At 44.5% G+C, this 21,430-nt stretch overlaps 1 long non-coding RNA gene across 1 annotated transcript in view; it reads left to right on the top strand.

Moving 5' to 3' along the window:
• LOC114218121 (uncharacterized) overlaps positions 1-9,596 on the top strand; it is a 74,419-nt gene extending 64,823 nt beyond the window's left edge. The window contains exon 3 of the long non-coding RNA XR_003611124.1: positions 9,292-9,596. This is a non-coding gene — a long non-coding RNA (uncharacterized LOC114218121). The remainder of the gene's footprint in view (positions 1-9,291) is intronic.
• Positions 9,597-21,430: the final 11,834 nt, after the last annotated feature.

Genomic DNA, 21,430 nt, shown 5'->3' with positions numbered 1-21,430 from the left:
CTCTCCCCTGCACCACAGATGTTTGTGCAACACACACCCCATCCCTCTCCCCTGTACCAGAGATGTTTGTGTAACCCGCACCCTGTCCGTCTCCCCTGTAACACAGATGTTTCTGCAACACACACCCCGAGCCTCTCCCCTGTACCAGAGATGTTTCTGCAACAAACACCCCATCCCTCTTCCCTGCACCACAGATGTTTCTGCAATGCACACCCCATCCCTCTCCCCTGCACCAGAAATGTTTCTGCAATGCACACCCCATCCCTCTACCCTGCACCACAGACGTTTCTGTAACACAAACCCCTCCCTCTCCCCTGTAACACAGATATTTATGCAACACACACCCCGAACCTCTCCCCTGTACCAGAAGTGTTTCTGCAACAAACACCCCATCCCTCTACCCTGTACCATAGATGTTATTGCAACACAACACCCCGTCCCTCACCCCTGCACCACAAATGTTTCTGCAAAACACACCCCGTCCCTCTCCCCTGCATCACAGATATTTCTGCAATGCACACCCCGTCCCTCCCCCCTGCACCACAGATGTTTCAGCAACACACACCCCATTCCTCTCCCCTGCACCACAGATATTTCTGCAACGCACACGCCGTTCCTCTCCCCTGCACCACAGATGTTTCTGCAACACAACCCTGTCCCTCTGTCTGTACCACAGATGCTTCTCCAACACACACCCATGCCTCTCCTCTGTACCACAGATGTTTCTGCACCGCACACCCCATCCCTCTCCCCTGCATCAGAAATATTTTGGCAACACACACCCCGTCCCTCTCCCCTGCACCACAGATGTTCCTGCAACACACACCCTATCTCTCTCCCCTGCACCACAGATGTTCCTGCAACACACACCGCATCCATCTCCCCTGCACCAGAAATGTTTCTGCAACACACACCCCATCCCTCTCCCCCGCACCACAGATATTTCTGCAATGCACACCCCGTCCCTCCCCCCTGCACCACAGATGTTTCAGCAACACACACCCCATTCCTCTCCCCTGCACCACAGATGTTTGTGCAACACACACCCCATCCCTCTCCCCTGCATCACAGATGGTTCTGCAACACGCACACGTCCCTCTCCCCTGTACCACAGATGTTTCTGTAACACAAACCCCTCCCTCTCCCCCATACCACAGATGTTTCTGCAACACACACAGCCTAATTATTATCCACTTAAGTGGTAGAACTAGCCCCTGGATTGACCCTTAGCTGTGTTTATTTTATTTAGGTGTTTTGGAATGTATATTATGCAGTGGATATCTGTCCTAGGACTATTTTCTTCCCCTTTAAAAAAATACTTTTTAAAATACTCTCATGATGCCTTTGTAAGTCATACCAGTGCTTTGCTTATAGATGCATGATTCCAGAAATGCAGCTTATGACTTCTTTTGTTACCTAAAGGGACATTATCTCTTCATTGTTTCTACTTAATTGCAAAGACATTGTGTGCTTTTGGGCAGTGTTTTACCCACAGTTTCTGGGCTGTACTGTTTTCCAGAATATTTATGCCATTGTTGCTAACTACAGGAACTCAGGAATTTTTAAGATAAACACAGACACCTGAATTTAAGGGGGAAAAAAAGTTGGTTAGAAGTAGATCCACATTTAGATCTTAGCACGGTTGTTAAAATCCATGGGTTTGTGCTGATTTATATGGCACCACATTAAGAAATGGCTGGTTCCCACAGTGCACCAAGAAGTAATTTCTAATCTGTCCCCAGGCAGTGGGGATCCTTACCTAAACTGTACACTTCAGCAGCTTTGTCTGCTGTTCTTGTTCAAACGGATGCCATGAATTGGTCTTGATGATGTCAAGGCATCTAGAATTTTTCCCTTTGGACATTTAGAACCCAAATCAGTATAAAACCTCTGTCAGTTGCATGTGACTTTGTCCTTTGGTACTGAGCAACTCAGCGGCTCTCGTGGGAGTGTCCTGGTTAATATTTGAAGATGTCTGAGATTCCGGTGGCAGACCGTGCAGAGCTAGAAGCACTCATACATTACATAATACCTTACGTAGTTCTGCATTTTATTAAATATGCCGTAGCATCTCCTTTGATTCTTCCAAACAACCGCAGGGCGTTATAGGGCATTACAGTTTTGCACATGAATAAAATACAGTGCAGAAGAGTTAAATCAGACAGTCAGTCGCCCGAATTAGTCCTAGAACTCTTGTTCTCCAGCACCAATTCCCGTGCACTTCCCTTACATCGCACCTCCTTTGTCCCTAAATGTTGCCTGACTTAGGGGCGCATGTAGGAACTATTTTTTTTTTTTGAATGAATGCGTGTTTGTGCTTAGAAGTCAGGAACACTGCAATTTTTTGTTGTGTTAATAATAGTTGTTTTTGTTTATGACCATGGACAGGTTATGCAAGATGTATTTTAAGCCACATTTCAAAACACAGTTAAATCCCAGAACTGTTGCCAACAAGATTGTGCCTACCAGAAACCCTGTTAGCTTCCTTGGTACACATTTTCTTATTTTTAGAAAAGCAGTCTGGGGGAGGGAATTTGAATATTGTGTAGGATCATTTTCTCCTATAAGTGTCTAGGGTTTTAAATTTAACTGCACAGGATGAAGCTTTAATTCAAAAGGTTTTTGTAAAGTTATTCAAAGGCAATACAACTTTTAATTGGGTTTGTAAATCTTGTTCTTGTTTACAATAACTAAAATACTTGCTTGAAAATATCTCATAGCTGTGGAATAGTTGTTGTTAGTACAATTAGAAGTGGTTCTGTATCTACAGCTCCCAGGATTAACAGCGTGAAGTTATTGGTCTGTCTTAGCGTATGAATTATGTCAGATAATATTGCAACTTTCTTGGGAACACCCGTTCGTGTATTTTGGGTAGTTCTGTTCATTTGGTCTTATATTTAAAGTGCTGTGTATTTAGTTGGGTCTTACTAAAGGATCTGAAGAGCACGTGTACGCCTCCTCATTTGACTCGCAACGATTCCAGGTTTTGTGTCCATTATGTATTGAGACCTCCCTTGAGCGCTGCTAAGGGTCTGACACTGCAGGAGGCTCTGGGTACTTGGAGATGTGCTAGATGGGGCCTCTGACCTCCAGGGGTTGCAGAGAATGGAGAGGTCACTTCTCCAGGGTGCTTGAGAAGATGCTCAGGGAAGATTCCCGGCAGCGGTCTTTGAACTCTGTCTTCGCAGGAGCTATTTGAACTGGGTACGGATATTACAGGCAGCAAGGAAAGACCGTGTCGTGTGTAGGGAGAGATGGGGGACTTAGGACCCGACTGGCACCATCCAGGAAGGAGATTTTTCAGATCCGGAGCTAACATTACAAGAGCACTGGAGCAAAGCAAGTTGATGGTGTGTATTAAGGAAAGCACGTGAGAGCCTGTTTGCCAATTGCAGGGGAGGTTTTAGGAAAAGGGAGACAGGTGTCTGAGACTTTCATCTGAATGGTTAGGAAAAGAGGAGGAGAAAGACACCACCTGGGGGAAGGTAATGATTTTCATTTAGGGAACTACTCAGTCTGGGGCATGGCGGGACATGTCTTTGGATAAATCTGGCCGTTGGTGAATGTGCGGGTGAGCAGGACTCCCACACTTCCAGTTCCTCAGCACATTCTTGGAGCTGGGACGGCCTCACGAAGCCTCTTATCAGTGAGAATCAGGACGGTACCAGGGAGGGTGATGGTGGAGTGGGGCAGTATTGGAAGAGCCCACAGGTGACATTTCGGGGGGTGTTGCTTCTAGATGGTCACGTCTACTGCCAGGCGAGGTGGACTGGGTTGTGTCATGCCCTCCCGCTGTTTTGGCCCTCCTTCGAATGGTTTCTGCGAATACCCCTGGAGCCATCTTCGCTGCCGTTGCGCACGTGCCTCCTAGTCCTCTGGGCCCACAGCGCTCGTAGTCCGTAGAACTTCTTAATATTCATCATCTACCACATGGCATTTCCCTTTGTAGAGAAATTTTAGGGGCACCTGGGTGGCTCAGTTGTGAGGCGTCTGCCTTCGGCTCAGGTCTTGGTCCCAGGGTCCTGGGATCGAGCCCTACGTGAGGCTCCCTGCTCGGTGCAGAGTCTGCTTCTCCCTCTCCCTCTGCCCCTCCCCCTGCTCATACGTGCTCGCTCGCTCTCTCTCTCTCAGGTCAATAAGTAAAATCTTTTTCCAAAAGAAATTTTAATTCTACTGTAGTTAATATAGTGTTATATTAGTTTCAGGTGTACCATACAGTGATTCAGCACGTCTGTATATTACTCGGTGCTCATCCAGATAAGTACACTCTCTCTATCCCCTTCATCTATTTCACCCACCCCCTCCACCCCCCCACCCCCCCACCCCCCACCTCCCCACCTCCCCTCTGGTCACCACCACTTTGTTCTCTCTATGTAAGAATCTGTTCCCTTAGTTGGTTTCTTTCTCCCTCCTCTGTTTTGTTTCTTAAATTCCACATATGAGTGAGATCACATGGGATTTGTCTCTCTCTGACTTATTTCACTTAGCATTATACCCTCGAGTTCCATCCGTGTTGTTGCAAATGGCAAGATTTCATTTTTTCTGATGGCCGAGTAATATTCCGTTGTAGGTATATACCACATCTTCTTTATCCATTCATCAGTTGATGAACATTTCAGCTGCGTACCTAGTTTAGGTATGGGCAATGATGCTGCAATAAACATAGGGGTGTATATGCCCCCTTCGAGTTAGTGGTTTCATATTCTTTGTGCAAATACCCGGTAGTGCGATTACTGGATCGTAGCATAGTTCTATTTTTTCACTTTTTGAGGAACCTCCATACTGTTTTCCAGAGTGGTTGTACCAGTTTGCATTCCCACCAACAGTGTGAGAGGGTTCGCCTTTCTCCACATCCTCGCCAACACCTGTTTTTTTCCTGTGTTATTGATTTTAGCCATTCTGACAGGTGTGAGGTGGTATCTCATTGTAGTTTTGATTTGCATTTCCCTGATGATAGGTGATAATGAGTGTATTTTGATCTGCCTGTTGGCCATCTGTATGTCTTCTTTGGAGAAATGTCCGTTCATGTCTTCTGCCCATTTTTGATTGCGTTATTTGTTTTTTGGTGTTCAGTTGTATAAGTTCTTGATATATTTTGGATACAAACTCTTTATTGGATATGTCCTCTGCAAATATCTGCTTACATTTAGTAGGTTATCTTTTAGTTTTGTTGCTTTTTTCCTTCGCTGTGCAGAAGCCTTTTATTTTGATGGAGTCCCAGTAGTTTATTTTTGCTTTTGTTTCTCTTGCCTCAGGAGACATATCTAGAAAGATGTTTCTGCGACTAATGTCAAAGAAATTACTGCCTGTGCTCTCTTGTAGGATTTTTATGTTTCAGGTCTCACATTTAGATCCTTAATCCATTTTGAGTTTATTTTTGTGTATGGTGTTAAGAAAGTGGTCCAGTTTCATTCTTTTGCATGTGGCTGTCCAGTTTTCCCAACACTGTTTGTTGAAGAGATTCTTCTTTTCCCACTGGATATTCCTTCCTGCTTTGTTGAAGATTAATTGACCATATAGTTGTGGGTTTATCTCTGAGCTTTTTATTCTGTTCCATTGATAGATGTGTCTGTTTTTGTGTCGGTACCATACTGTTCTGATTCCTATAGGTTTGTAATAGAACTTGAAGTCTGGAACTGTAATACCTCTAGTTTTGTTTTTCTTTTTCAAAATAGCCTTGGCTACTTGGGGTCTTCTTGTGCTTCCCTACAAATTTTAGGATTGTTTGTTCTAGTTCTGTGAAAAATACTGTGTGGTATTTTGATAGGGATTGCATTAAATGTGTAGATTGCTCTGGGTATTATGGACATATTAACAATATTTCTTCCATTCTATGAGCATGGAATGCCTTTCCATTTTTCCGTTTCTTCGTGTCATCTTCAGTTTCTTTCATCAATGTTTTTTAGTTTTCAGAATACAGATCTTTTACCTCTTTGGTTAATTAAAGATAAATCTATCTTTATTCTGAATTTCATCATCACAAAGTTGAAAGTCTGACTAAAACTACAGAGACCTTCTTTATAATTTTGGAAGGTATTTTATAGTTGTTCCAAAGATCATTGACTTGTAACCTGGAGTCTAGAATGTGTTTATAACCGGCCAGATGTTTGTTAGATATTTGCCTCAGAAAATTTTTTCTTTGTTCAATTAAAATTGTAAAACATGTTGACTATAGGAAGTTGAGTTGACCTCTAGGTCTGGAGTGAATAAATTTTTAATGACCTCACTAATCCTGAGTTAAACTCAAGCTAAGAAATTTTTTGTGGTTAAAAAAAAAAATTAGGCTTTCAATAAAATTAAGTGAGTTTAGGGGCACCTGGGTGGCTCAGTCAGTTAAGCATCTGCCTTCAGCTCAGGTCATGATCCGAGGATCCTGCTCATCAGGGAGTCTGCTTTTCCCTCTCCCTCTGCCTCTTTCTGCAGCTTTGCTCATGCTCTCATTCTCTCTCTCTCTCTCTCTCTCTCTCAAATGAATAAATAAAATCTTTTTAAAAAGTTAAGTGAGTTTAAAAAGTAATTTGCATATAAAATGCAGAATCATATGTCAAGTCCCAACAGCAAATGAGGAAAATGAATTAAAACCAGAGTTTCCTGGCCAGTGGCAAAGCCCAAACTACACCCAGTCAGGTCTTCATTGATAGATCGATCCATGCATCTGTCTGCCCTTGCACCTATCTATCTTTAATTAATTAAAACTGTTCAGTTCAGAGAGCACATATTGATTACAACGGAGCACCAGGAATTGTGTTACATTCTGAAAATAGGAAGACATTCTGTTTTTGGATCAGTTGTTCTAGAGGCGATCCTTCAGAGGAGATTCTGTAGAACATGCAGATACCCTCAGCAGAGATTTGAGACCCACCACGTAATCCCACAAAGAGGCGTTTACTGCATCTTCTTCAAATCCGAGGATTGCAAGGGTTAATCTGCTCACTTGCTTGGGTGTGGACCTGACCAATGATGTTAACTGGAAAAGGCATAAAACAAGCCTTTTTTGTGTCCTACCCAAACAACTTTCACTGCTAGGCAGAGCACCTGAGAGGCATCAGACCCAGAGAAGCTGGGGGCCCCTAAGTAACTGTTGGAATGATGTGTTAACAGTCCATAGCTGACAAGTGGGAGACCCACATAAAGACCAGGCCTGAGGTTTCAGTGCAAAGCCAGACACGTGACGGGAGAAATGAGGTGTTTGGCATTTGGGAGAGACTGGTACAGCCCTCTCCTCAGGCATGCAGGAAGAGAAGCTTGCTTTCTGTAAAGTGGAGATGGATGGGGTGGCAGCTGACTGGAGAGGGGAAGCAGGGGATGGGAAGACTTCCGGGGGGGGTGGGGGGTGGGAGGGGAAGCAGGGGATGGGAAGCCTTCGGGGGGGGGGGGTGGGGAGGAGCAGACAGCTGCAGACAAATGACAAGGGAGAGAGCGCAGATACTTTACTATTGGAAGTGCGTCATGGCTTCAGTAAAATGATCAAAGTCCATCGCACTGATAGCTCATGAATTTAGCAGGTGTACTTGTTAACCGAAAATTATCTTTGTAAGATTAAAAGCGTACGTCTACAATATATTTCTTTCAGAGTGTGGAGAAGACATGCAGGCCTCCCCGTATCTCCCGAATACAATAGCAAATCTCCATCTGGTCATTAAATAAGTTAATACATTTTAGAAAATTAGGTTTTCAGAGTAAAGTTTTCATGGATTTGTAAAAATTTCTTGTTCAGCACTGGCAGTTCTCAGACTGGTGGCTCGGACTGTTTCCCAGTTCTGATAGGTATTTGCCTGGGCTGAGCTTATGAACTTGTTCAGAGATCATGATTTTGGGAACTTGCCTGTGATTGCTCTCAAGTGTTATTTCTAGAAAACATTTTATATGGCAAATTGAATTAGCTGTTCCATTAATTTACCATACCTACCAGCCTTTCTTTGCTCAGAATGATTATTGGTTGTATCGTAAAGCCAAGTCATGGGAATGAAAAGTACAGAATGGGGAATATAATCAATAATATTGTGATAACGTTGTATGGTGACAGATGGTGACTACACTTAGCGTGGTGAGCACAGAGGAATGTATGGGATTGTAGAATCACTACATTGTACTTGAAACTGATATAACATTGTGTATCAACTGTACTCCAGTAAAATAAAATAAACATTTAAAACCCAGTGTAAAAGATTTCAAATATGAGGACGGTTGTAAAGGAGGCGAGAATCCAAAAACGGTTGAGAGAAGGGTGCATTATTAAATCAAGTCTTGAAGACAACTGCCTAGACAACTTCTGTGGGTAACTCTGGTGTGTAAATTCAGGGTGTTTGCCAAAGCAATCTCTGCCCTAGAGACACCCTCTGTTAATGTCTCAGATTTGTCATCCTGTAATCCCCGGGGGCGTAAAGAACAGCTCCTTTAAAGGGAACAGCGTACTCTCCATTTACTAGATTATAAGCTCCTCCTCTGCTATTTCTTGGACGGCCACCCTGCTGTCTCCGATAGTGGCCATGTGGCTTCGTGCTGTCCTGTGCCATTATCAGGTGGGAAGATCTTCAGTTGATGCTTATAGGGACAATACAGAAATTTGTCAGATTGGATGAACGTTCCATTAAGTATTTTTCAGATGAATTAATCTTAGAATATTCTAAACTTTCAAGGCCGACCTCAACATTGTGAAAATAAAAATTATGATGTGTTTGGGGCACCTGGGTGGCTCGGTCGGTTAAGCGGCTGCCTCCGGCTCAGGTCATGATCCCAGGCTCCTGGGATCGAGCCCCGCGTCGGGCTCCCTGCTCAGTGGAGAGTCTGCTTCTCCCTCTTCCTCTGCCTTCCTCTCTGCCTACTTGTGCTCTCTCTATCTCTCTGTCAAATAAATAAATAAAATCTTTAAAAAAAATTATGATGTGTTTAATAGGGTGCCTTTTAGTTAGGTGTTGAGTCTTGCATTTGGCCTTATGAACCTTGGAATTTTTATGGTAGTTGTTGCAGTAGGAAATTTCAAGGGAATCATTTTATGGTCTGTATTTTACTCCTTACTCATAGCTTGGCTTCTGAGTCCATAATGTCCCTTTACCTTTAACTCTGTGAATTAAGCTCAAATATTTTCAAAACCTTCTTTGTGTTCTAATTGTTTTTGGCTTCAATAGGTTAGGGCAGAGCCAAGTAGAATACAAAAGTGAGTCTTAAATAAAAATCAGAAAATACTGGATTTGCCAAATGCTTTCCCCTTCATTTACTTGGGAAACACTCTTGTATTTTGCCCCACTGTGAAACAAAATCCTGTTGTCCTTTAATACATCTCTTTTTCAGCACCTGATTAAATGTTCCACGTGGTTCACGTGTGTGGGAAGAGAGGGAGATGTGTACATGTGAAAGTCGTTACCTCCTCCGGTCTCTGCACCTTCAAAAAGCTGTCGCAGCAAGTTCAACTTCATCAGCAGGGAAAGCACGGACGCTCGTTCGGTCCATGAAGCCGTGACGATCATCGGGTACAGACTGAAGTGGGAGGCTGGGCAGAAGAGGGAAGCAGAGCAACCACCCCAAAAGTTTAGTTTTCATTTCTGGGAATTTGGATCTCATAGCAATAAAGATTACAGAATGTTGTATTTGCAAAAGACTTAGTGTTTTGAAACCAACCATCAACTCAGTTCGTAGATATTCTCACTGAAAACCCTACACAGACCTTCACTAAAGAATGAAGAAGTCAGGGGCGCCTGGGTGGCTCAGTCGTTAAGCGTCTGCCTTCAGCTCAGGTCATGATCCCGGGGTCCTGGGATCGAGCCCCGCATCGGGCTCCCTGCTCCACGGGAAGCCTGCTTCTCCCTCTCCCGCTCCCCCTACTTGTGTTCCCTCTCTCGCTGTGTCTCTCTCTTTCAAATAAATAAATAAAATCTTAAAAAAAAAAAAAAGGGATGAAGTCACTACCTTCTCAGATGACCCCTGAAGACTCTTGAAGACATTTCAAGTCCCCGCTTCTTTCAAAACTAAAGATGTCTCTGGAATGCCTCTGCCTTGTTTCTTGTGCTGCCCTTCCCAGCAACACTGAATAGCGTTAAGTTTTCCAAACGAAGCGACTTGTGGTATTTGAGGCTTGCTTCTGTGTCCGGGAGGCTCCAGGTCCGTGCCCCACTCCCCTGCCCTCTTGCCAGCACAGGGCTTGCAGTCCTCTGTTAGATTCACCCTTGGGAGCGTCGGCCCAGCTTGCCAGGCACTCACGTCCAGTCGCTCAGGTCTGAGAACGGCACCCTTGGGGTGGTGTAAGGAGGTGGGGTGCATGGGAGCTGTTCTTTATTGTGTCTTTATGTTCATAGTTCCATTAATGAAGTCAGAATTGCGTTAGCTTTTGAGACCGTAATTACACTGTTGTTTTATATTGAATTTACAGTGAAGCAACTTTTTCAGGTAGTCTTATGTACTACTCCCTCATATCTAGTATTTGTGGATTTATTCTTTTTACTCATAGATTCAAGACTTTATTTCACCATTATGTTAAAATAATATCTGTGAGTAAAATAATGCTTAGGAAAATAAAATCAAAACTCTGTAATAAAAATATTATGGTGTTGCAGGATTGGGGGTAGACTTCTTTATCCTTTGTATTGCTACTTGTGGGTTTCTATTGACATTGATATAATATTTGTACTCTTTCATTAAAAATAAATCATGTTGGTCTTAAGAGCTCCTTCCAAACTGTTGACATTGGATTCTCTCTTCTAACGCATTGACTGTTCTTCCTAAATCTCATCCTTTGGAACATCTTTATTGTCATCCAGGTAACTGTCAAAAAAGGCCCATGTGGAGGAAAGGATCCATGGCCTACTAAGGCACTTGCTCTCAAACCGGCATCAGCTATAACCTGGGCCTGTTCACCAGTAGTCCTTGTTTGGAGTCAGTTCAGTATCTATCAGAATAAATTAACAGTATTTTATGAGTTCAAGAACGGATACTGCTCAGGGACAGATTTTTGTATAACCGTAAAATGATTACTCTAAAAAACATTATTTCCTAAGATGTGCAAACTAAAAACTGCTAACAAAACAATTTCAGCCCAGCTCGTCTGAGGGGAAAAAAATCCCAGACCTCAGCAAGGCTGTGAGCACCCTCCCCCTCAGGGAGCCTTGTTTAAATCTGTTTCCAGATATCGTGAAGTCTAGGACTTGTTTCTTCTCTGGATCCCAGAGAGATTTCTGGAAGGTTCTTTGGCTTCAGGGTGTGGATAGGTTCTTAAATTTCTGGAAGGTTCTTTGGCTTCAGGGTGTGGATAGGTTCCTAAATGTTTGGAAAGTTCTTTGACGTGGGGGTGTGAGTCTTGTGCATGCACATTTATTTTTTTAAGATTTTTTTATTTATTTCTTAACAGAGAGAGAGACACGGCGAGAGAGGGAACACAAGCAGGGGGAGCGGGAGAGGGAGAAGCAGGCCTCCCGCGGAGCAGGGAGCCCGATGCCGGGCTCGATCCCAGGAGCCTGGGGTCATGACCTGAGCCGAAGGCAGACGCTTAACGACTGAGCCACCCAGGCGCCCGCACATTTTTTTTTTTTTTTTTAGACTGGAAATTTTTGATGTGGTAAGGAAGTAGAAGTGGGATTTCTGGACCCTGGATGGTGAGCACTTTTTCTTTTTTCTTTGTTTTTAAGTTTTGAGCCCATTTTCCTATTCCCCTCACAGTATGAGAGCACATGCAAAACCTCTCACATACTTGAAAACCTTCCTTCCTGCTGCTGCCCTTCCTTCTCTCACTGCGTGTGTTTTGTCTTCCCTTCTTCCCTGCCTTCTCTTTCAGTGTCTCTTGTTCATAATTTATGTTCTTGGACACGTCCTGGGATTAGCGTCAGTGAGCATCCCTGGAGCATTGAGCCTGGGGGTGGTTTGGAGTAATTGCAGGAGAGCAAGAGGTCGGGACCCCAAAGAAAGGACGATATGTGCAGGTCAACAGCTTCTCTGAAAACTGGCCTGAACCAGCGGAGAACTTGTGTGTTTGCCGCGGGTGCGTCAGCTGCCCCCGTGGACTTCGCCGTCCAGGAAGCCCAGCCCCAGCTCTGAGCCCGCATGCGTGTGCCCTTACATCCCTGTGCACCCTCCTCTGAAGCCTGCGTAACAACATTTAAATCTTTCCTTTCAAAGCTACAGACATACGTACGTAGCTGAATGTAGGCATGGTCTAAATAAGCAGAGCTGAAGGGTTTGTGGAGAGAGAACAAGCCGCGGTGTTCTCTCCTTCCCGCTGTTCGTTAGCATTACGTTCTGCTGTCCGCCTTGATCGATACATTATCGGCACGCATGCCAAGTTCCATGGGAGAATTGGGGCGATGAGGCAGGAAGTTTACCGCATGCATATGAATGAAACGGTCTGCAAGTTGTCCTTCACTACCCAAATTCTCGTCACCTGAATTCTTCCTCTGCCAACTCACGAACAGATTGGATTCAGGTAATGTTTGAGATAGGAGCATTTGGGGAAACCCTTCAAGTATATTTTTCCTTGGTTAAAGACACGAAATCTCTGAGCCCAGGAACAGAGCAGATTTGGGGAAGGGAATGCCTCCCTTCTGCCGTCCTTGAGGGATGCACCTTGCACATTAGCTGTCATTTCAGTGAAACTGCTAAACACTGCTGGAGCTTATCAGCGGTGTCAGCCCACAGGCAATTTACTATATAATCCTGAGGTGAACTGAAGAATTTGGTGTGAAATGGTAAAAAAAAAAAAATGCGGGTTTTTCACACAAGCACGTCTGCAGTAGTCACCAGAAGAATTCGGTTCAGCGATTGGAACTTCCGCACCAGAGGCCCCAAGTGTCTGTAATATAAACCAGCCCCTATCTAATAAGCCTGCACAGTCACACTCCATAAAAGGTGTTTCTGTGATTTAAGAACCTTGAAAAGTGTCACTATTCATTTTTATGAACACTAGCAAAAGAGATTGTGCCAGAAAATGTTTCAAGTAGGGAGTTCAGCGTATGATTGATGATGGTTTTGGCAGGAGCTTTTGTCGATCATCACGGGTGTCCCGGTATCCTCTACAGATGTACCCCATTTCCTTGTGGCGTAAACTAAAGGACACTAAAGTTTCCTTTTTGAAATTGGGTTTTGGTCTTGGGTAAGGAAGGAGTGTGTTAATTAGGTCCAAGCAATGGCCCACACAAAGCCATCAGTTCTTAAAGTGTCCGTTACATGCCAGGGACCCTTCGTGGGGGGACAGTTCTGATTCACATTCCTGACCATCCAAGTTTCTATTTCGACCGTTGTGCGTGGCGTGGCTGGCTTTCCGCTTTCTGGTGCTTTGGTTTCACCGGCAACAGCAAGTACATACGTGGTGAGGTTTTACTCAGTTTGCAAGACGACAGGTAGGAAATAATTGCAGTGGATGAAATTATGGGAGTTTTGGTTCCTCAAGGAAGAGGTTCACGTAAGGACTGTTTTGCCAGAGGCTCCGCAAGCAGAAAATAAAGTGATACTGTCTGTGGCTTCAGAGCCAGATGGTGGAGGGTCTGCACATTCGCTCTGTTGCTGGTGAAATGTGTGGGTAACACAAGAAACAAAACGATTGGCTTCACAAGCATGAAATAGATTCTGTTCATCAGGAAAGCAGGACGACAGAAACAGCGTGTCACCGTCCGGGATTTCGTGATTCATACAACACAAGTTAGAGCTCATTCGCGCATCTCTCCTGGAGCCGTTGCTCAAAAACATTGTTGCTCCAGTGCCCCGAGGTCAGGGACTGGATTCTCATCCAGATAAAATTGCTTCAAGTCTTTAAGATGACATCTCGGAAAATATCCCCACGGTACACAAGTGGAGACACGTAAATACACGCAAATATCATGTTTCTCTTTCTCCTGTTAGTGAGTGAGTCGCGCAAGAAAGCATATTCCATACTTGAGGTCATCGCAAGACTCTTTATACTGCAGTGTAAAACAAGCAAACAAAAAGCAAGTATGTTGGGCCAGCCTGGTTTATTCAGCAGCATCATAGGAGAATGACCGAGGCTTCCCATATGCGTGAATTTTATCGAAAAGAGAAGCCTTTTAAGACGTGGGTTTTTAACTCTTATTCATTCAGTTCTGTAGGAAAAAAAAAAAAAAAAAACCCGTAAAATATATTGGCCGTCACTTTGCCCTGCAGTAGAACCTGGAGACTTTAATTTATGTAGCCAACGATCCAGCGTCACCGCCATGAACCTTTGGTTGTGTTTAAACTTGTAATACAGAGGTTGTCCTCAAGGCAGATCAGGCTGCCCCGAACTGTTTGCCTTTATGTTCAATAGCCCGCAGATGCCTTGTTTGTTGAGTTATTGCTCTTATTTTTATCGTTTTCTTGCTTCCAGCTTCACTTTCCTTCTAGCAACTGCTGTGTTTTTGCAGCTGATGGAAGCTGCAAGCCCATGTGATATACCAACCTTTTTTTCTTTCACTGTTTATCTGAAATGCATAACTGGGAGTCCTGTAATTTACTGGGCAACCTCACCGCGCCCCTTCTCAGGAAATCTTAGAGAGAGGAACCCTGCTTCCTTGATAAATCCCAGGGGAGAAAGCGGCCAGCGTATAGGACCTTAGAGAATCCTGCAGAAGATTCGTGTGCACAGCCCAGAAAAAGCATGGGGTCCTGTGTTCAGGCTGTGAGCACCAAGAGGAAGGATACCTCTGAGCCTGAAGGTGGTGGAGGTGGAGGGTCATAAGAGCAGGGATGGATTTTCCCAAGAAATGTCCTGGGTGGACCCATGTCCAATCCCGAGGCTTCTGTGTCCTATTGCGTTACGTGACAGTTAGACAGAAGTAGTAGTAGCTGGGAAAAGTAAATGTCATCTTCACTCACATGATGTTTGGAGGAAGCCATGTGGGTTGATATGTGGCCTCACAAAGACCCAGGCTTCTTCCAGCTCTGCACCCCACCGTGACTCATACGATAAGGTGGCTGCCGGAGCCCTATAGCCGTCACAGGAAGTGGGATGCATCACCCCTCGTCCTCAAAAGCTACTATCCGGAAGTAAAACTTTGCTTTTGCTCACTGAGCAGAACTTAACCACACAGTCCCATCCGTTTGCAAGGGAAGCTAGGAAATGTGGTGTCTTTGATAGGAAATTTTATGGGCATATAGTGATTCTGTTACTAAAATTTGGGGGAAAAATTAAATACATGTCAGCTTTAGGATTATGTCTTTGAATCTCTGACCTTGAAAAGACCTTGTAATAATTGTTCCCAGGAGTCTTGGCTCCTCTTGGATTTCCCAGGTTAAATGTTATTTTGTAAAAGCACACTTTGAAAGAAATAATTGGATTTCTCATATTTTTAAATGCTATTTCATGCAGAAAAAATGAATTAGAGGCCCATAAGTGGCCGGTTTTAGAACAGAGTTTTAAAAAAATGAAAATTTATGTTTATGGCAAAATAGTAGATCGGGAAAAAGGAAATTGTCTCAGCGAATCATTTGGAAGTTTGAGTAGATTGAACCATTGGCAACTATGGGAAATCACCGACAGGTTTTCAAAATTTACATGAAGCTTTGGGAATGATGCTTACTGATTGACTATAGAAAAGGGAATCTAGAGAAAACATCCCACGGTGTGTTTTGAATTTCTGTACTTTTCCTTCCTTCGGCAAACTGTATTACCGTTCTTGAAGAGACAGGCTTCTCAGTGGCTGAGATCCTTGTAAAGTCTGCCTGGTGTTTCGTCTTCTGAAGTCAGGCGGGGGGGGGGGGGGTTTATTTTATTTTGCTTTCTGTAGGAACTCCACAACCCAGATGCTAGACTGGATGTCTTGTGTCAAAACGCCCTGAACGTTGTTTTCCTGTCTTCCCTGAATATTGAGGTGCGGCTGTCGGTAATATTGACAAAGGGTGTCCACTTGGAAGTTGACTACCCAAACGATGTCAGTTATCCGGAAATACTTAGAGAAGAGCAGTAGAATCACGGGAAACCAAATTTGAGTTCACTAATAGGGTGGACGGATGTAGGTAATGTCATCCGAGAGAGCATAGCATTTTAATTTCCGGATTCAATATGTAGACCCCACCTTTATTTTTAACTTTGGTAAACATACCTAGAGTTTATACATAGTGTGTGCATAGTGAAGAAAGTTTGTGATTTCATATCTGAGTACTTGCTATGAAAATGCCTTTCGGATCTTAGTCTCCTAAGCACTTGGTGAAAGGTGAAAATCTGAGTTTCGGACACATTTAGACATGAGCAGAGATCAAATAGGATGCATTGTGAACACAGGACAGGGCCTTTGTTCATCAGAGTTTGAATGCCTTCCATTTTAAAAGGTCAAAGATTTTTTTTGATCTAAAGAGAAGCCAGAGTATTGCATGCCTTACATTTTAATCACAAAGCAAACTATGGCTCACATGTTCCCAACCGGGAACTCTTCATGAGAGGAGAAAAGGAATTTCCCTGTTTCTCTTTGGAATTTATCTTTTTAACAGCACACCTGTACTCCATAAGATTTGTTAAAGCCCATTGGAGCGCTAGGGAATTGTGTGTCTACTAAATTATTTGGAAGGATGAGGAATAATAGCTAATGAATTACTGCCCAGTTAATTAATCCAGGATTCATTAGGAACTCTACACTTTTATTGGTTCTATTTCACATTTGTAGTTGTGAGTAACCACTTGGGGTTTAAGTTTTCACCTCTTTTTCTGCCAAGAGAATCTGATGATTTCAACACATAACCTTTCTTCATTTTTGACATTATTATCCTGGACAGGTTTGTTTTTGTTTTTGTTTTTGTTTTTTAAACTCAATCATCTATTTTAATTTCAAAGTATTATTATATAAATGTTAAACAGAAAATATAAGGGTGGATTAAGGTGAGCACCCATATGAACACCACTTACGTTGAACACTTGTTAGTATTTTCTCATATTTTCCCCTGCCCTTCCTTCCCTCCCCCTTTCCTTCCTTCCTTCTTCTATTACTTCAGGGTGAGCTGAAGACATTGTTGCACTTTCATCTGTTATAAATGTTTCAGCATGCATTTCCTAAGAAGTACATGCAATATATACACAAACCGTGATCACAGCTAATAAAATTACTAATTGCCATATCTAAATGTGATATTCATGTTTTCCCCAGTTGACTCACTAACTGCAAATTTGGAATTTTTTTTTTTTTTAAGATATTTATTTATTTGACAGAGAGAGACAGCGAGAGAGGGAACACAAGCAGGGGGAGTGGGAGAGCGAGATGCAGGCTTCCCGCGGAGAAGGGAGCCCGATGCGGGGCTCGATCCCAGGACCCCGGGACCACGACTCGAGCCGAAGACAGACACTCAACAACTGAGCCACTCAGGCACCCCCAGATTTGGAATTTGATGGTTCCATATCCTGGACAGTTTTAATCAAGTGTAACAGTATGTGAAAAAGATAATTATTTAGGATGCAGTTGAAATTATTTAAACTGTACAGGGTCTGTGGCTTATCATCATTCTGTGTCATTGCAACCTAGGTTGGTGGTATTCACAGGCAGAGACCAGAATGTTTCTTATTGGGGTGGGTGTGGGTGTGTGTGGGTGTGTGTGTGGTGTCGACTTGAGATTCTAGTCCACGAATGCTAGGCTTTAAATGCGTGAGCTGATTCTCTCATCTGTTTGCTTTCTCCTGTCGAGCCCAAGAAGTGGGCTGGATGGCTGAGAAGCCGCTGACTAAGGCTTGACAGGGGCTGCTGCCCTGCTCGGCAGGTTCCACCCTGGCCAAGACTCCTGGTGACAGGTGTGTGGTGGAGCCCGGCTTCCTCAGAAAGTTCTGGGTGAACAGGGCTCCTTTCTGGATGGCTCTTCGCACAGAGGGATCATCGGTAAACAGGGCAGATTCCACAGGCTGAGCTGGGCAGATTGCACGTTCCTCTCAAAGATGACTGAAGACACTCACCCTCAAAGAGCTCTCCTTGGAAAGATGGCAAGAGGATTGCATTTCAGGGGCTCGAAGCCCCATAGGGATGTCTTTCATCCCTCTCAAGCACTCCCTCTGTTACCCTCAGCCGACGGCTGAGAGGAAGCCGTTCTTGACGGCTGAGAGGAAGCCGTTGAAGGTAAGCGCAAAGAGCCCCAGGCCTTCCTTCTGTTCTCTCCTCCGAACAATCTTCCACTGCCTCCTTCTGCTTCGGAAGCTGCATGGAAGAGAGGCAAGGGGTTGTGTCACTGCCCGGCTGAGGGATAGCAGCCTCATCCACAAACAGCCGGATTGGACCTGTACGTACACGGGACGCGCTCTAATCCGATATCCAGCGAGCGCGATTCCTTGTCCAAAGCTAGACCAAGAGACAGCACAGGCCATGGCCGCAGGAGGAGAACATAATGCAAGGTGGGGTGAAATGAGGAAGATTAACCACACGGACAAAATTACCCGGAATATTGAAGCGTCAGTGCTCGATAATGATACACAGCGGCGAATTTGGCGATTTGCCCCCATCTTGTGGCCAGAGTTTGCCATTCCTGTAGTCAGTCTCAGAGATGCTTCATTTGCTGGCTCTCACAGAGTTCGTGGAAATCATTCATTAGTTTCTGAACTCGTAGATGTTGGAGAACTAACACGGTCTGAAACAAGCTCTGCAGTTGATGGATGAAACTGAAATTGAGCCTAAAGAAAATACCTGTTGTGTGTAGGAAGATTATATGTATTTAGCTGCTTTTTACTTTTGATTGTGACAAGTTCACTGTGGTTGGGGATACAGTATATGAAAAGTACAATTTTATAAATCAGTAACAATGTGCACCTGTTTTCCAGTGCCAAAATATGTGGTATACCAGCTGTAACAGCAAAACAAAGCTGTTGCCATGGAAAGGAATTAGGGCTTTGGCTGTTTATTTTTTTCACATCACAAGACCTTGGTCCGTCGGTGGCCCGGGACTGCTGTGTAGATCGATCACTTGGGGACTTAGATCCTGGGGATCTTCCTGCTCTCAACTGGGAATTCTTGCACGAGGGTTCCTGGAGCCCCCAGTCTAGGGTTAAGGTGTCAGTGGAAAGAAGCAGACTCAAGAGCAAAAAAGCATGCCCCCGGGAGTCGGCCTTCTTCCCTCCTGGCCACCTCTGGTTGTAAGGGAATCTGGAATGGTGAGCATTTTCACCGTGCACGCTGTCACCCTCAGCGTTAGGGTTCTGAGAAGGAAGAGGGAGGGGGTGGATATTAGGTGGGCAAGTACTTTGGCGGGGAGCACCATAGGGGATGCAGTTAGGGGAGCATTCATAACCCAAGCAGACTGCCCCACGACCTAGAACTTCACATGGGGCTGTGAAGTATTTACAGAAATTCTGGAGGCAGAGAGACTTTTAAGGGCAGGCGTTATGGGGACAAACATTGTTAGAAAGTCGCTGTACAGCAAAGATCAGCTTTATAAGAACGGATAATATTTATGCCAAATGAAGCAACCTCCTTAGAATAAGAATGAAGGATGTGTGTTACAAGAGGGAGAAAGCTCTAACTGGACTGGAAGGAACATCAAGGAGATGCGGGGAGATTGTTAAAAGACTGGAAAGGCGGGCAGGGGTACGCGTTTGACGTAGGCGGAAAGCAAGAGTGTGCCCTTGAAAGCTTTCTGGCGGGGGGTGGGGTGGGGGGGTGGAGACACAGCCTGTCGATCAAGGAGAAAAGGATGGGCTGTTTAGATAAATGTCGGAAGAAATAAATTGAAAGGATGTTCCAAAGAATCCTGTGTATTGCTTTGGACCAACAGATAGGAATCAAACTTGTACGGACAAGTAAACACAGAGAGAAGCGTCAAAGACAGCCACACATTCTGTCTTCGGGCAACTTGGGAGAATGGTGGTGCGACCATAAAGTTGGAAAGAAGAAACACAGTGTGGGAAGGAAGCATCGTTCGGTTTGAATAGAGCTCATCAGTGCTACTCAAGTTGATGAAGAAATAATCGGGCAGGCTGGAGGCCCTGAGAGTGTGGGAGCAGGTCCAGGGTGAGGGCGGGGCCTGCAGGTCCGCAGGAGGGCTTTAATGGCATGGAGGTTGGAAGGGAAGAAAAGAGGGGGTGAACACAGAGAGCTGGAGAGAATACCAGAACGGAGCCTTGCACGCTCTCCACGTTAAGGAACGGGTTGCTTACAGTTAGAGTTGGGGACAGTTTGAGGTCCGCAGTGAGGTGAAAGGACCCACGCCAGGAGAGGTGCAGCCGTGTGGGAGTGGTTGCCAGGGAGCTCGGTGGGGACCAAGAGCTTCAGTTTAACGGGCAGTGACCGGCCCCTGCAATTGCGCACACGAGGCGACTCCTAGCTCCGGGGAATCGGTGTCAGTAGAGGAGACCTAGAAATCCTGTCCCAGGCTTTTCGAGGGCGGAGGTGTGGAAAGAGGCAGGAGACATAGAACAAACACACACAAAAATTGCGTCACAGTTTGAAGAAGCAGTGAGGGGTCAGTCCTTCGTGTTTGGCTTCTCCCCTCAAGTTGGGGGTGTTCTGAGCATATGAGAAGACAGGCCACAAAGTCTATGCGCTCAGCCTGAGTAGACTTGTAGAGAGACTTACTCTATGTTTTCTAACAGCCTGGCCGAGGTGATCCATACTAAGTGAGTGCCAGTCTTATGGAATGCACTGTTCTTACTGCATTCTTTCTCAGAAAGATGACGTTTGGTCCTAACGACAGGAAATGTGTCATTTTTGCAGAAGTACATTTTTGCTTTAAGGAAAAGGACCTTGCTCCTGGAAACTTTCATGGTATTCCCTGTGCACAGAACTTCCTCCTCAGCCGTGATACCTGCATGAGCTAGAAAAATGCCATCACTTAAAAATGTATGGAATTTGTGAATGTATACTTGTAGTACGCAAAACTCACTCCAAGCATGCAAGGCCCAATCTCTTCTTCCCCCAGTGGCATATGTGAGGGTTCCAGCGCAATAGGTTTTGCTACTGAAAGGTGCAGTTCTTAGTAGATGCTGTCTCACGCCGTGGAGTTAGTGCCGGAACGGGCAGGGTTTCAGGGTGTTCTGGAGCATGATCCTGTCTAGTAGGGTGTCTTTCTGTGAAGTGCTCCTCCACGCAGAGAACAGAGCAAGTACTTGGTCATTTTCAGAAACTCTGTGAACAGGGAAGATGGACCCAAAGGTTAGCTAAGTTCATGCTTTCAAATATTTTTAGCTCTTGAGTATGTATCTCATGCTTCAGCAACACTGGTTAAGTGGAGAAGAGTGACTGAATCACTGACTTGTCTCATTAAACTGAGGTCACTTCACATCTTTGGCTTATTTTTGCTACCAAGGCACCCTTCATGCTGACTTTGCAAATAGCATATGTATTTTATGGATCTGTAACACATAAACTTTCCTGCCAACTTGCTTCAAGCCTTCGTGGGAATATAAGATGTACACAAGTCTAGACTAAAAACTGTTCTTAAAAACATGAGTTTAACTGAATGTAAACAAGTATGAGCTAAAGAGGCTCCAAAATTTAGCAGAGAAAGAGTCAGGCACATGAAGACCCATGCTTTAGTTTTTGCTTTACCCTTAAAG

The sequence above is a fragment of the Eumetopias jubatus genome, unplaced genomic scaffold, assembly GCF_037043125.1.
Source record: "Eumetopias jubatus isolate StellerSeaLion01/CBP00866 unplaced genomic scaffold, mEumJub1_p1.0 scaffold_11, whole genome shotgun sequence".
In the NCBI taxonomy this organism is placed as follows: domain Eukaryota; kingdom Metazoa; phylum Chordata; class Mammalia; order Carnivora; family Otariidae; genus Eumetopias; species Eumetopias jubatus.
Note: the sequence above shows the minus strand (reverse complement) of the source record. Positions and strands in the feature narration are given on the sequence as shown.